Genomic DNA, 16,659 nt, shown 5'->3' with positions numbered 1-16,659 from the left:
CCCCTATAACAATTGAACAACTTTCATGCACCCATGATGAGGAGGACTCTAGTAGTACCCTTGGGCCTACCTACTGACACAGTAGGCCACAAGCTTGGAGGCCTATGGCAAAAACACAGAGGCTGCTACTAGTACCAGGAATTAAAATGGCCGCCCCCCACATGGAAAATGGCTGCCCCCCCATTGCCTGGCCACCCCAAAAAGCATGAAAAGAAAGAGAAGACAGACAAATAGACAATACATTCCTATGCAAAAGGACAATGCTTGGCTTGACAAAATGGCCTCCAAGCCGCCCACATGGTCAGGCCACCCTCAAACAACAAGGTACATAGAGGACAGAAACAGTAAGTGGTCCATGCTCCAAAAACGACAAGCAAATGACAACCTGAGGAGTTTCTTTTAGCAAAATGAACAGCATCAACATTTTTCGGGAACATTTTAGGCAACTCGAGAGATATTGCTCGCGAGAATGCAAATTCGGCGTGTTCGGTGGCGCATACTGAACAAAACGTCATGATCGCGCGCCTGAGCACGCACATTGAGTGCGCGAAGACAACAAAAACTGTAAGGTCGCGTTGTAGCATTGTGCAAACTTACCAAAAAGTACGCGAGCTGAATTCTAGGGTTACCTAGTGCGCAGGAAAAAGCCATATTATTCAACACACAACCAAAACCTGCAATTCAACACCAAAGACACATTTTGCTAATTAATCCAAAGCCATCCATGACCTACATGATGTTAAACTTACAACTTAAACACCCCTATAACAATTGAACAACTTTCAAGCACCCATGATGAGGAGGACTCTAGTAGTACCCTTGGGCCTACCTACTGACACAGTAGGCCACAAGCTTGGAGGCCTATGGCAAAAACACAGAGGCTGCTACTAGTACCAGGAATTAAAATGGCCGCCCCCCACATGGAAAATGGCCGCCCCCCCATGGCCTGGCCACCCCCAAAAACATGAAAAGAAAGAGAAGACAGACAAATATACAATACATTTTTATGGCAAAAGGACAATGCTTGGCTTGACAAAATGGCCTCCAAGCCGCCCACATGGTCAGGCCACCCTCAAACAACAAGGTACATAGAGGACAGAAACAGTAAGTGGTCCATGCTCCAAAAACGACAAGCAAATGACAACCTGAGGAGTTTCTTTTAGAAAAATGAACAGCATCTACATTTTCGGGAACGTTTTAGGCAACTCGAGAGATATTGCTCGCGAGAATGAAAATTCGGCGTGTTCGGCGGTGCGAACTGTACAAAACGTCGTGATCGCGCGTCCGAGCACGCACATTGAGCGCGCGAAGAAGACAAAAACTGTAAGGTCGCGTTGTAGCACTGGGCAAACTTACCAAAACTACGCGAGCTGAATTCTAGGGTTACCTAGTGCGCAGGAAAAAGCCATATTATTCAACACACACCCAAAACCTGCAATTCAACACCAAAAACACATTTTGCTAATTAATCTAAAGCTGTCCATGACCCACATGATGTTACACTTACAACTTAAACACCCCTATAACAGTTGAACAACTTTCACATACCCATGATGAGGAGGACTTCAGTGGTACCCTTTGGCCTACCTACTGGCACAGTAGGCCACAAGCTTGGAGGCCTATGGCAAAAATACAGAGGCTGCTACTAGTACCAGGAATTAAAATGGCCACCCCCACATGGCCTGGCAAACCCCAAAAACATAAAAAGAAAGAGAAGACAGACAATACATTCCTATGGCGAAAGGACAATGCTTGGCTTGACAAAATGGCTGCCACCAAGCCGCCCACATGGTCAGGCCACCCTCAAACTACAAGGTACATAGAGGACAGAAACAGTAAGTGGTCCATGCTCCAAAAACTACAAGCAAATGACAACCTGAGGAGTTTCTTTTAGCAAAATGAACAGCATCTACATTTTCGGGAACGTTTTAGGCAACTCGAGAGATATTGCTCGCGAGAATGCAAATTCGGCGTGTTCGGCGGCGCATACTGAACAAAACGTCGTGATCGCGCGCCCGAGCACGCACATTGAGTGCGCGAAGACCACAAAAACTGTAAGGTCACGTTGTAGCATTGTGCAAACTTACCAAAACTAGGCGAGCTGAATTCTAGGGTTACCTAGTGCGCAGGAAAAAGCCATATTATTCAACACACAACCAAAACCTGCAATTCAACACCAAAGACACATTTTGCTAATTAATCCAAAGCCATCCATGACCTACATGATGTTACACTTACAACTTAAACACCCCTATAACAATTGAACAACTTTCATGCACCCATGATGAGGAGGACTCTAGTAGTACCCTTGGGCCTACCTACTGACACAGTAGGCCACAAGCTTGGAGGCCTATGGCAAAAACACAGAGGCTGCTACTAGTACCAGGAATTAAAATGGCCGCCCCCCACATGGAAAATGGCCGCCCCCCCATTGCCTGGCCACCCCAAAAAGCATGAAAAGAAAGAGAAGACAGACAAATAGACAATACATTCCTATGGCAAAAGGACAATGCTTGGCTTGACAAAATGGCCTCCAAGCCGCCCACATGGTCAGGCCACCCTCAAACAACAAGGTACATAGAGGACAGAAACAGTAAGTGGTCCATGCTCCAAAAACGACAAGCAAATGACAACCTGAGGAGTTTCTTTTAGCAAAATGAACAGCATCAACATTTTTCGGGAACATTTTAGGCAACTCGAGAGATATTGCTCGCGAGAATGCAAATTCGGCGTGTTCGGTGGCGCATACTGAACAAAACGTCATGATCGCGCGCCTGAGCACGCACATTGAGTGCGCGAAGACAACAAAAACTGTAAGGTCGCGTTGTAGCATTGTGCAAACTTACCAAAAGTACGCGAGCTGAATTCTAGGGTTACCTAGTGCGCAGGAAAAAGCCATATTATTCAACACACAACCAAAACCTGCAATTCAACACCAAAGACACATTTTGCTAATTAATCCAAAGCCATCCATGACCTACATGATGTTAAACTTACAACTTAAACACCCCTATAACAATTGAACAACTTTCAAGCACCCATGATGAGGAGGACTCTAGTAGTACCCTTGGGCCTACCTACTGACACAGTAGGCCACAAGCTTGGAGGCCTATGGCAAAAACACAGAGGCTGCTACTAGTACCAGGAATTAAAATGGCCGCCCCCCACATGGAAAATGGCCGCCCCCCCATGGCCTGGCCACCCCAAAAAACATGAAAAGAAAGAGAAGACAGACAAATATACAATACATTTCTATGGCAAAAGGACAATGCTTGGCTTGACAAAATGGCCTCCAAGCCGCCCACATGGTCAGGCCACCCTCAAACAACAAGGTACATAGAGGACAGAAACAGTAAGTGGTCCATGCTCCAAAAACGACAAGCAAATGACAACCTGAGGAGTTTCTTTTAGAAAAATTAACAGCATCTACATTTTCGGGAATGTTTTAGGCAACTCGAGAGATATTGCTCGCGAGAATGAAAATTCGGCGTGTTCGGCGGTGCGAACTGTACAAAACGTCGTGATCGCGCGCCCGAGCACGCACATTGAGCGCGCGAAGAAGACAAAAACTGTAAGGTCGCGTTGTAGCACTGTGCAAACTTACCAAAACAGTACAGGCCTCCCCCAATAATAATTTTAAAGAAAGATTAAGAAGCACAGAAAACTGTAGTTAAAAAGTAAATAAAAAAAAACATTTACAGTACACCAATTCTCAAACTTACTTGTGAAAGTAAAGTTCAAATCCAAAATTCCTCAATAAATCCAATTAAATGCTATGATTGTGGTAAATAAAATTACCCAGACTATTTTTCCATACATTAATAACAATAAGGATAGCTCATAAAATGAGAGGCAGAGTCTGTGGTATCTGAGTCAAAAGGGCTTTAATCAGAATGACTCGAGTCTATGAGAATCGGGTTCCATCACCACTAAGGTTCAGGAAGGGATATCTAACGTTTTATTAACATCACACATTATATATAGTGAAACCACATAATTACAATGAATACAGTAGGCGGAACACTCCAGGCGGAGCAAGTGAAAAGAGAGAGATAAGAACATATGGGCGTAAAAGAAGGCGTGTAAGGAGGCGTACACGTAGGTGTGCACTTGATGAGTCATAGAGGTGTCATAGGTGGGTGGATGCATAGAGAAAGTCTGCAGGGTCAGCAGAAACTTTTACCCTACATGTGCGCGCAACTGATCATGACGTGAGATTGACGTGTAACTGGGGAGAGCTGGGGGGTTGACTTTAGCACTAGTAGAGGAGTCTGGAGTCTGGGATGTCAGAACGACCTGCACCGTTGGCATATCTGATATCTTGTGTTTGGAGGATGTATTGTCTGAAGTAAAGGTCTCTCGAGCAGAGGCCGTTCATCATTAAATGCTAGTGTGTGCATATATTTCTTTGTGCATTGCGTGGGGCCATGGGCCTACTATGGCAACGGGTTCAGTAAATCACTTGCATGGAGACAGGAAGGCTAGGCCCTATGCTCTGCAGGCGGAAATATGTTTACCTATTTCACTAGACTGGAATGTGTTTTTGCGGAGGCTGAGCAGATAACTGTAGGCAAATACCGTCTTGGCAGGCAGGCCAGGCCGGGCACCTCTCGGCTGGGCAGGGAGTAGGGTAGAGGTCAGGGATGCATACCTAAACTGCAGCTTTCAGAGACAGAAGAGGCTCGGAGCCTGAATTCAGGGCCTGGCTCGGCTGGGCCACAAAAAACGTGTGCTTCATGATATTTAAACGTGTACCATGTAAATGCATTGGCAACGCAGGCCTCAGTGCAGAATCAACGTTTCATTCAAGGAAGGCCTAATAACTGACATGCTAACATTAGACGGAAATGCAGGGGCATTATTATGACAGGCACGGGAAGGGAATTACATGCTAACATGGACATACATGGGGCATAGGTATGTAGATAGGGTGCGAGGGGGGGACACACTGACTACCTAAAATTTCTGTTTCCTCATTCCCTCCTTGTCTCCTACTGCGCCCTTTAGGATATATCTATTTTCATGAGACCATCTATTTGTTTATATAGCATCATTTGCTCGTCTTTTTTCATTCGAGCACGGGAACGGGAACGTGGACGGGGAATACAAGCAGTGGCACACAAGCCGCAAATCGCTGGGCCACATTGCAGACAGAGACAGCAACTGAACACTATGAGCAGTACTATCCCTAGAAATGACAGTACGGTCCAGCCCCATCCTGCTATTACACTCCAGAGCCAGCCGGACCAAGACCATGGGTCCTGATGCAATTCACGAGCTATCTTATGGAGTCTTGTTATTGCTGCATACACTGATGGTGCGTTATTAGGTATGAAAACACAACAACTGGAGCCGATCACTCTACAAGCTCCGCCCCTATCGGCTAGGATGACGTCAAGAACAAGGCGGTTCTGAAGAACAACAAGTCTCATAGCAGACTGCTCTTCGGTCAAGTTTCCTAAGGCAAAAGTAGTTTCGTTCACTACTGCTTCAAGAGTTCTTGTTAACCTACGTATTATTTTACTATTTTGGACGGGACCTATGAACCAGAAGTATCCTTTAATGTAATCCTTGTACTGGTCCCATGCTGACTCAGAGTAATCGATAACTGGAGGAAGGTCTCTCTTGTGTCTTACATGTACGAGTCGGGAGTCTCAATGATAATTGGATGGAGCCAGAAAAACAGGTGGTAGTAGGAACGCAATATAGCACGTTCCACCCCAATCTAAGGGCAGACGTACATAAGCTGTGTGACCACAAATAAAATAGGAATGGCGGGAAGCTTTGAAAGTAGACTTTCCTTTATCACTGAACTCAACCACAGTATTACAATCACTGTGTCCTAGGTGCACTGAACCATTTTTCCTAACGCATAATTCACCTTTTACTGGTAAGACTGTTATAAACGGTGAACCTATATTGGTCTCAGACTGGACGTTCAGAATCATGAGGTTAAGGGAAAAATTACCTAATTCGTACACTTCATTTTCTAGATCGGTCCCTGTCCTTTGGGGAAGACCGTCTTTGTCTGGAAAACATGCCTTATTCATAACTGTATTCAGGTCTCCCCATATCCAATCGCCCTGGGAAACTGTGGACTTACTGTCTAGTGATGACATTAAAGCAAACCATGCCCCGCACGAACCATTGTGCGAAAAAGGATAAGGAAAGAGAGGCAGAGCTCCCTTCATTTTCTGGTAGGGTGGGAGTCGGCCACATACCCAGCAATCTGTTACATTGCTGGTCTGATGAGAATGGTGTAACATACGGATGAAAGTATTGTTGCGCAGTGCTAGTCGATAGGATAGTTCGTGAGGTGGCAGGTCACTGAATGTGTGCTCTACAGTGTCATTGAAGGAAGAATGTACGTGTGAACCAAGAGGAGGAAAGAAAACATGTAGCGTCAAGCTCATACATATAATCGAGACACTCAAAAAAACATAACGATCAGAGTGACAATGCATCTACTGCGTAAGTTCTTTCAGTATTTTTCTTTCATTTCTGTCCGCCTATCTCTCTGACTATTTGGGTCTACGATCTTATACATGTCAGGAACCTGTCTAACCGCTTGACCCGAGGGGGACTTAAACAATTAAACGCTGCTGACTTACTAGACCGTAACTTAGACCTGTACTCCTGTTGCGGAGTTTTTTCTAGCAAAGGGAGTTTAGTGTCAATATCGGGACAGTTCTCAGAAACTTTCGCGAAACAGTCCTTAGAATCCTTTACCGAGCCAAGTCCATGGAATCGCTTGACGTGGTGGGCATGGATCCAGCCCTTACGGTCCTCGACCTTGACGGCGGTCCTCGTGGTTAACAACACTAACTTCGGCTCACGCCAACGGGGCTCCAGAGGGCTTGAGCGGTCGAAGTTACGAATGCAGACCAAATCTCCTGGAACAATTTCGTGGCTTTTCACCTGGGTGTTGTCGGGGAAGGCAGCGGCAACCTGTGAACGACAAGAAAGTAGTGCAGACATCAAGGAAGCCAGGTAATCTGTCAGCATATTACTGTCAACATCGGTGATTCTGCGTGGCATAGGCGTACCACACATATTCGGCGGTCTACCAAAAACCACCTCGTACGGGGATAGTCCGGTTCTGGAATGAGCTACCATACGCATGTAAAAGAGGGCAACCGGCAAGGCTACCATCCAATCCACACCTTTTTCTTTACAGACCTTCGCTAGTCGTGTTTTTAGAGTCTGATTGTGTCTCTCTACGAGACCCGCTGCCTCTGGGTGTCGTACACAATGGAACTTCCACTGGTACCCTAACAGGAGAGATACTTATTTCATTAATTCAGAAGAGAATGGCTGTCCATTATCTGAGTACACGACACGGGGCAAGCCGTATCGCGGGAAAAATTCACGGACCAACTGCTTAGCAGTGGGTACAGCAGTGTAATCTGGAACTGGGTACGCTTCTGTCCATCTAGATAGAGCACATACAACTACGAGGACATACTTGAATCCTCGACATCTGTCCATCTGAATATAATCCATCTGGAGGACTTCGAAAGGGTGGTCAGGAGGATGAAATCCACCTTGTTCCACGGGAATGCCTTTGCCTGGATTGAACTGACAACAGATCATGCAGGTACGCACTTTCTGTTTCGCTGCTGCACGTAAATGCTTGTTGAACCAGATGTTCTGTATACTGTCTAACATGGCTTTTTCTCCTAAGTGTGCTGGACTATGTGCTGTATTTATGATAGCTTGAACCATGGAATCGGGGAGAAACCATGTGGCTTTGCCTTTCGTCACCCATCCCTGATCTGTCTGGACCCCTCCTTGTTCAGTCCATTTCTTGATTTCGTCTGGAGTAGCATGTGTCTGTATGTCGAGTACATCTTGTAAGGGATCCCTGACTGTCATGCAATTTGTTAGTGATGGTACTTCAGTCTTTGTCGTGTCAGTTGGAATGTCTGTATGAGTCTGTGCTGTAAGTTTGGCTGTTCGATCTGCCAGGTCGTTACCCTGGGAAATAGTGTCAGTGACTTTAGTATGTGCTTTGCACTTCATGATGGCTATGGCTGTAGGCAAGTGTATTGCATCTAACAGAGCTTGAATGAGGGGACCATGCTGTATTTTGGCTCCATGGGAGGTCAGAAAACCTCTCTCTTGCCAGAGGACACCGAAGTCGTGAACGACTCCGAATGCATACTGTGAATCTGTGTATATGTTTACTTTCAGGTTCTTGGCTCGTATGCAGGCTTGGGTCAGAGCAATGAGCTCTGCTGCTTGGGCAGACAAGGTGTCAATACGTTGTGTTTCTATGACTTCAGTATCGGTGGTCACTGCATATGCGGCCACTAACTCTCCTGTACTTGTTCTCATACATGAACCATCCACATAAAGTGTCAGGTCTGGGTCGGGCAATGCAATGTCTGTCAAGTCCTGTCTTGGTTTCGTCACTGTGTTAATGACTTCCACACAGTCATGTGGTGCAGGGTCTGTCATGTTCGAGGGTAAAAGTGTAGCAGGGTTTAAAGTATTGCAACGTCTGATCTCTATGTGTGGCTGGAACAGTGTCAATTCATATCCTGTCAGTCTTGCTATGGTCAAGTGTTGTGTCTGTGTCCTGTTTAAGAGAACTTCCACTGAGTGTGGAACCTGTACTGTCAGGGGGTGTCCTAACACTATGGAGTCGATTTGTCTGATTGCTAGAGCTGTTGCTGCAACTGATTTTAGGCACGCAGGCAGAGCCTGGGCCACTGGATCCAATGTACTAGAAAAGTAAGCACAAGGCTTGTGTTTTCCTGCTTGATCTTGAGTGAGAACAGATAATGCTGTGCCATCACGTTCAGTGACAAAAAGTGTAAAAGGTTTGCTGTAACATGGTGTCGCTAATACTGGTGCTTGACATAGAGCTTTCTTCAGTTCATCAAAAGCAAGTGTATGTTCCTGAGTCCAAGGGAGGACAGTCGAAGTCGCTGCCTCCTGTGTTGTCAACTGTATGAGTGGTTTGACTAGATATGCGTACTGGGGAATCCATTGTCTGCAGTAAGAAGTGAGGCCAATGAAGGCCCGTACTTCCTTTTGTGTCTTGGGCTGTGGAAGATGTGCAATTAACTGAATGCGGTCAGGTGTCAACTGTCTACCCCTCTTGGACAGCAAGTGACCAAGGTACACAACTTGCTGGACACAGAATTGTAGCTTTGAAGGGGACACTTTGTGCCCCTTTTCTGCCAGGAAGTATAAGACTGTCAGTGATGCACGTTCGCAGTCTCGTTCTGTCCGTGCTGTGATCAATAGATCATCAACATATTGAAGCAGTGCAGTGTCAGTAGGCATGTGAATACTGTCTAGTTGTCGTTTTAGTGCTTGACTGTAAATACTAGGGCTTTCTGTGAACCCTTGAGGAGCCCTTGCAAATTTGAAGCTTCGGTCATTTAAACAGAATCTGAAAAGGTACTGGCTTTCCGGATGGATTGGGACACTAAAGAAGGCGTTCTTGAGATCTATCACAGTAAAGAACGCTGCTTCGGAATCAATTGCAGTCAATAGGGAAGAAATGTCTGGGACCACTGGGTACTGGGGTATAATGCATTTATTCAGTTCTCGGAGGTCAATCACTAATCTGTAAACCGGTGGTGCATTTGGGTCAGTTCGTTTAAGAATCGGAATGATAGGAGAATTACATACATTGGAGTCAGTTTCTACAACCACTCCTTGTGCAATGAGTTCGTCAACAATTTTCAGTAAGGCTACTACAGCCTCAGGTGGTAACTTGTATTGTCGGATTCGTGGCAGTACAACTCCTTGCTTGAGTGTGACACGGTATGGTGTAATGTGCATGTAACCTACATCAGTCGGACCTTGTGCCCATAAATGCTGTGGTACATTCTGAAGTCTGGGATCAAAATCTCTCAACACAAAATGACCTTTAAAATCACGTAAAAACAATCTCACTCCTTCCGGAGAACAACAAATCACTGCTCCTAGTTCTTTCAACGTTTTTATACCAAGCAAGTTTTCTGGACATGATTTCGTAAGCAACAAGTCTGTAGTGCGGGACAATGGACCAACTTCTAGGGAAACTGGCTTTGACACTTCGTTAACAATAGGCTTTCCTGAAAATCCCAGGGAAATATTCCGTGAGCCTGAGAGGGGTGCCCCTGGAACCTCGTCGTGACTGATGGTAGTTCTGCTCGCCCCTGTGTCAATCAGAAATTTTCTGTCTTTCCCTAATACATGACTATGCACATAGGGACCCTCTTGATCTACAGGAACCTCGATAAGGGGCAAGCCAACCTCCCTCTCTAGGCCATTTCATGAATACTGTTGATAATCTGGGTAATCCGACTGTGCGTACTGGTACATTTGTTGCGTGACATGTTGTGTTGTAGCTATGGGTTGGGGTACAGCTACTGTCTGTTGTGCGTTCTGTGGAGGTTGCGTGTTCTGCGGGATGTGTTCCTGTCTAGGAGGACGCGGTCTTTCTTTTGTTTTGCCTGTAGCTATATTGTGTTTCAGGACAGCACATTCATTTATATAGTGACCTGGCTGCTTGCAGTACTTGCAGTTCCCTTTGACAGGTGCCGCACCCTTTCTCTGGCCATCGGCGGCTGGAACTGATTGTGCAACTAGCACTTTCATTTTCGTGTCTTTCATGCGTCTCTTTTCGTGTTCCTGTTCTTCTCTAATTCGGTTCTGGTGGTACTGTAACATTTGTAACATTTGGGAAGGGCTAATTGCTTGCCAGGTACTTTCAACCTTCAGTACTCTATTTTTAATCTGGGGTAAGGAATTCTCTACTAATTTGGTCACAAACAGATGTGGGTACGATTCACTACTTGTCTTCAGGCCGCTATTAATAATAAAACATTTTTCAAATCTAGAATAGAAATCACTAGTATCTTCATCTTGTTTCTGTTTGCAGGCTGAAATAGCATCCCAATCTTCCTTTTTGGTAGTCAATAATCTCGGCAAAACCTGTATCAATAGCTCGGGTAATTCTTTAGCTTTATCCCCAAGACCAGTACCAGGGGTTCGTGTATTATCTTCGTCTTCTAAGTCTTCCCAGTTAATCTTTTTCTCTCCCACCTCCCATTCTTTTTCTTTCAGTTTTTCGTAAATGCCTGCTGGTAACAGTACTTTCAACATTTTAATCGTATCAGCATATGTATACTCCCCCATACGGAGCATGTCTTTTAATTCACGGTGGAACCCTGCTGGGTCTTTATCATGGCAGGGCAGTAATTTCTTCATTTCCAATAATTCCATTTTCGTCAAGGGTGTGTAAACATATACTCGTTGAAGCTCACCCCCCGTAGTTCTAACGGGATGAACCTCTCGTAGGGGATTCTGTCTGTCTATGTAAAAGGTCTTTCTTTCTCGGGATGGAACTGAAATCAAGTGTGGGGCCAGGAATGTCATGTATTTATGTCGTTGATCTAGAATGACGTTAATTAATTCGGTGCCTAGACCTCTCCATCTTGCTAGGAGTAAATCGTCCAATAATTTATACAGGGGACCTGGATCGGAATGCTGACTCTCGTACAATGTGATGAGATGCTGAATCATGTAAATACCAGCTAAACGCTGTTCTTCCGGAGGAAGACTCAAAATTGTTTGCGCTACTATGTCATTCTTATATATGTTAGAATTGCCAGCCCATTGAACTGCTGACCGGGCTAGTTCCTGTTCATGCATAGTACTAAGCTCGCTACTCCCTACTCGTTTTTTCAATGCCTGGTCAGTGGCTTGGAATATGTGTTCAAAGGAATACTGTTCTGGTATGGGAGAAAGAGAACGTTTCTTGTATTGTAGGCGTATGGGTCTATCAAAAGGTCTTGCCCTTCCTACGTAATGTATTTTACTTGTGTCCTCTATTTCTGAATCATCGTCCTCTGAGACTTTGTCATCCTCTTTCTCGGCTTCTTTCTCGGCCTGTTCTTTCTTGTGTATCTCAAGAATTTCTTTACGAATTTTTCTGTACATTGTGTCTACACAACTCTGTCTATCATGTTTACCAGCAGCTATGTTGTCACTCCAGTTTGTCATGGCTTTAGTTACTTCTTTATTTGGCTGGTCTTGTTCCCTGATCAAACAATTAATCAAAAACTGTAAGAGCATACGTTGAAGCTCCACTTTTCTATGTGCCATGGCTTCGTGAATACTTTCTGGTCCCTCCCCCGTTCTAATGAAGTGGTATATTTTGTCTAAATTTTCCTTCAAGCCTGGTAAAATAAGCAAATAATCTGCAACGCGTCTTAAACGTATTGAGTATATGAGCATTGGACCCTCACCTGGTACTGGATCATATATGCAATCAGTAAGGAACTGTCTAAGGGATTGGTATGTAGCTGCTTTTGGCGTGTGCTGTAGTGCTAAATCTCGTAGTGATGATCGTTTTAATGGAGGCGGGGTGGAGGGACCCCCTCCCGCTGCTCCCAGACTGGAATCGCCTAGGCTTGAATCGGCTTTTACTGGCAGCGCTGTCGCTGGTAATGCGGGTTGATCTTGTACTACGGGTGGTGTGCGAAAAGGATTGGTAGGGGGGTCGGTGGCAGGAGGAACAGTGGGGGGATTAGTATTATCAATAGGGTTGGGAGGAGGATTAGTAGGAGGTACATTTACATTCACATACTCTGGAGCAGCGTCATCTAAATAGGAGGAAAGAAAAATGTCCGCTGCGGTCTGTTTATGACTACGGAGTTTAGTCGGGATCAGTGATGGCGGCAAGTTACAAGATACTTCCGGGGTCACTTTAGGTAGGCCCTCGGCGAGGAGGGGATACATGCCTTTAATAAGGGCATTTCTTTGTCTGTCCAACTCTTCTGCTTTAACTCGTTCACCTTCTTCTAGTAGTTCTTTTTCTTGGGCTTTTTCTGATGCTTCTCTACTTCTCTCTGCTTTCCTAATTTCTTTCTCTGTTCTTCTATGTGCTTCTTTACGCCACAATTCTATGGCATCTTTCTAGGATTGTCTGGCTTTCTTTTTCCACAGTGCTTCCTCTACTCTCATGATGCAATCAGCATCCCATGTCCCTGAGACAGGCCATCTATATTTCTCTTCCAGATCTTTCGTGTAATCTACCCATAAGTCTAAGTATAGTATGGCATCTAGGCCATGTTTGTGATACATAAAATGTCCAGGAGTGTCCCTAGGCGAGACGGGGACTGCCTCTTCGAGTATCCCTTTCCTGGTACCTATCTGACGTAATTTCGAGAACAGCGGCATGTTTGAACTAGCTTGAACGAAAACACAATAAGCACAATAATAGACTGCAAACAATCATTCATACCACAACATTAAAACATTACAGATACTACCTGGTACATAAAATAACACAATTCTGACTAATTCCAAAATACAATACTATACTGGATGCACTGCTAGAACAGTACAGTCATACCGGTCTCATAAAGAGACACGTCATACCGCATCCACCTAAATGGACACGTCTTTACCGGATCTGTGTACCCAGACCCGTCTTGACCGGGCTCAATTAAATGAACCCGTCTTTATGCGTTCCCAACAACGGTACTCACCGGGAAGCAAAACTGAAGGCCTCGGAAACTCGATACTGGACTGGACTGCTACGGCTTCTTGCTGCTACGCATGCGCCTCGGAACAGGTGGGCCTCCGGATACCTCGGACCTTGCTCTCTCGGCTTGGGCTCTGGTCGGGACAGTCCGCACTCCTAACCGCCTCGTGTGGATGCCTGGTCGCAGTCTCCGTCTCCTCCGTGGGCCTGAGGGAGTTAGCAGGAAAACCAGCGGATGTGCACAGTATGGGTCCGTCACGGCTGTAGAAGGGGTCAGGGGGCTGCGCTTACATCACCGGCGCGTGGGGAAGGGGACTCGTACCTATTCGGGCGCCAGAATTATGTGGTAAATAAAATTACCCAGACTATTTTTCCATACATTAATAACAATAAGGATAGCTCATAAAATGAGAGGCAGAGTCCGTGGTATCTGAGTCAAAAGGGCTTTAATCAGAATGACTCGAGTCTATGAGAATCGGGTTCCATCACCACTAAGGTTCAGGAAGGGATATCTAACGTTTTATTAACATCACACATTATATATAGTGAAACCACATAATTGCAATGAATACAGTAGGCGGAACACTCCAGGCGGAGCAAGTGAAAAGAGAGAGATAAGAACATATGGGCGTAAAAGAAGGCGTGTAAGGAGGCATACACGTAGGCTTGCACTTGATGAGTCATAGAGGTGTCATAGGTGGGTGGATGCATAGAGAAAGTCTGCAGGGTCAGCAGAAACTTTTACCCTACATGTGCGCGCAACTGATCATGACGTGAGATTGACGTGTAACTGGGGAGAGCTGGGGGGTTGACTTTAGCACTAGTAGAGGAGTCTGGAGTCTGGGATGTCAGAACGACCTGCACCTTTGGCATATTTGACATCTTGTGTTTGGAGGATGTATTGTCTGAAGTAAAGGTCTCTCGAGCAGAGGCCGTTCATCATTAAATGCTAGTGTGTGCATATATTTCTTCGTGCATTGCGTGGGGCCATGGGCCTACTATGGCAACGGGTTCAGTAAATCACTTGCATGGAGACAGGAAGGCTAGGCCCTATGCTCTGCAGGCGGAAATATGTTTACCTATTTCACTAGACTGGAATGTATTTTTGCGGAGGCTGAGCAGATAACTGTAGGCAAATACCGTCTTGGCAGGCAGGCCAGGCCGGGTACCTCTCGGCTGGGCAGGGAGTAGGGTAGAGGTCAGGGATGCATACCTAAACTGCAGCTTTCAGAGACAGAAGAGGCTCGGAGCCTGAATTCAGGGCCTGGCTCGGCTGGGCCACAAAAAACGTGTGCTTCACGATATTTAAACGTGTACCATGTAAATGTATTGGCAACGCAGGCCTCAGTGCAGAATTAACGTTTCATTCAAGGAAGGCCTAATAACTGACATGCTAACATTAGCCGGAAATGCAGGGGCATTATTAAGACAGGCACGGGAAGGGAATTACATGCTAACATGGACATACATGGGGCATAGGTATGTAGATAGGGTGCGAGGGGGGGGACACACTGACTACCTAAAATTTCTGTTTCCTCATTCCCTCCTTGTCCCCTACTGCGCCCTTTAGGATATATCTATTTTCATGAGACCATCTATTTGTTCATATAGCATCATTTGCTCGTCTTTTTTCATTCGAGCACGGGAACGGGAACGTGGACGGGGAATACAAGCAGTGGCACACAAGCGGCAAATCGCTGGGCCACATTGCAGACAGAGACAGCAACTGAACACTATGAGCAGTACTATCCCTAGAAATGACAGTACGTTCCAGCCCCATCCTGCTATTACACTCCAGAGCCAGCCGGACCAAGACCATGGGTCCTGATGCAATTCACGAGCTATCTTATGGAGTCTTGTTATTGCTGCATACACTGATGGTGCGTTATTAGGTATGAAAACACAACAACTGGAGCCGATCACTCTACAAGCTCCGCCCCTATCGGCCAGGATGACGTCAAGAACAAGGCGGTTCTGAAGAACAACAAGTCTCATAGCAGACTGCTCTTCGGTCAAGTTTCCTAAGGCAAAAGTAGTTTCGTTCACTACTGCTTCAAGAGTTCTTGTTAACCTACGTATTATTTTACTATTTTGGACGGGACCTATGAACCAGAAGTATCCTTTAATGTAATCCTTGTACTGGTCCCATGCTGACTCAGAGTAATCGATAACTGGAGGAAGGTCTCTCTTGTGTCTTACATGTACGAGTCGGGAGTCTCAATGATAATTGGATGGAGCCAGAAAAACAGGTGGTAGTAGGGACGCAATATAGCACGTTCCACCCCAATCTAAGGGCAGACGTACATAAGCTGTCTGACCACAAATTAAATAGGAATGGCGGGAAGCTTTGAAAGTAGACTTTCCTTTATCACTGAACTCAACCACAGTATTACAATCACTGTGTCCTAGGTGCACTGAACCATTTTTCCTAACGCATAATTCACTTTTTACTGGTAAGACTGTTATAAACGGTGAACCTATATTGGTCTCAGACTGGGCGTTCAGAATCATGAGGTTAAGGGAAAAATTACCTAATTCGTACACTTCATTTTCTAGATCGGTCCCTGTCCTTTGGGGAAGACCGTCTTTGTCTGGAAAACATGCCTTATTCATAACTGTATTCAGGTCTCCCCATATCCAATCGCCCTGGGAAACTGTGGACTTACTGTCTAGTGATGACATTAAAGCAAACCATGCCCCGCACGAACCATTGTGCGAAAAAGGATAAGGAAAGAGAGGCAGAGCTCCCTTCATTTTCTGGTAGGGTGGGAGTCGGCCACATACCCAGCAATCTGTTACATTGCTGGTCTGATGAGAATGGTGTAACATACGGATGAAAGTATTGTTGCGCAGTGCTAGTCGATAGGATAGTTCGTGAGGTGGTAGGTCACTGAATGTGTGCTCTACAGTGTCATTGAAGGAAGAATGTACGTGTGAACCAAGAGGAGGAAAGAAAACATGTAGCGTCAAGCTCATACATATAATCGAGACACTCAAAAAAAACATAACGATCAGAGTGACAATGCATCTACTGCGTAAGTTCTTGCAGTATTTTTCTTTCATTTCTGTCAGCCTATCTCTCTGACTATTTGGGTCTACGATCTTATACATGTCAGGAACCTGTCTAACCGCTTCACCCAAGGGGGACTTAAACAATTAAACGCTGT

This window comes from Lissotriton vulgaris, chromosome 8 (genome assembly GCF_964263255.1).
Source record: "Lissotriton vulgaris chromosome 8, aLisVul1.2, whole genome shotgun sequence".
Classification (NCBI taxonomy): Eukaryota; Metazoa; Chordata; class Amphibia; order Caudata; family Salamandridae; genus Lissotriton; species Lissotriton vulgaris.
This window is presented reverse-complemented; position numbering follows the sequence as displayed.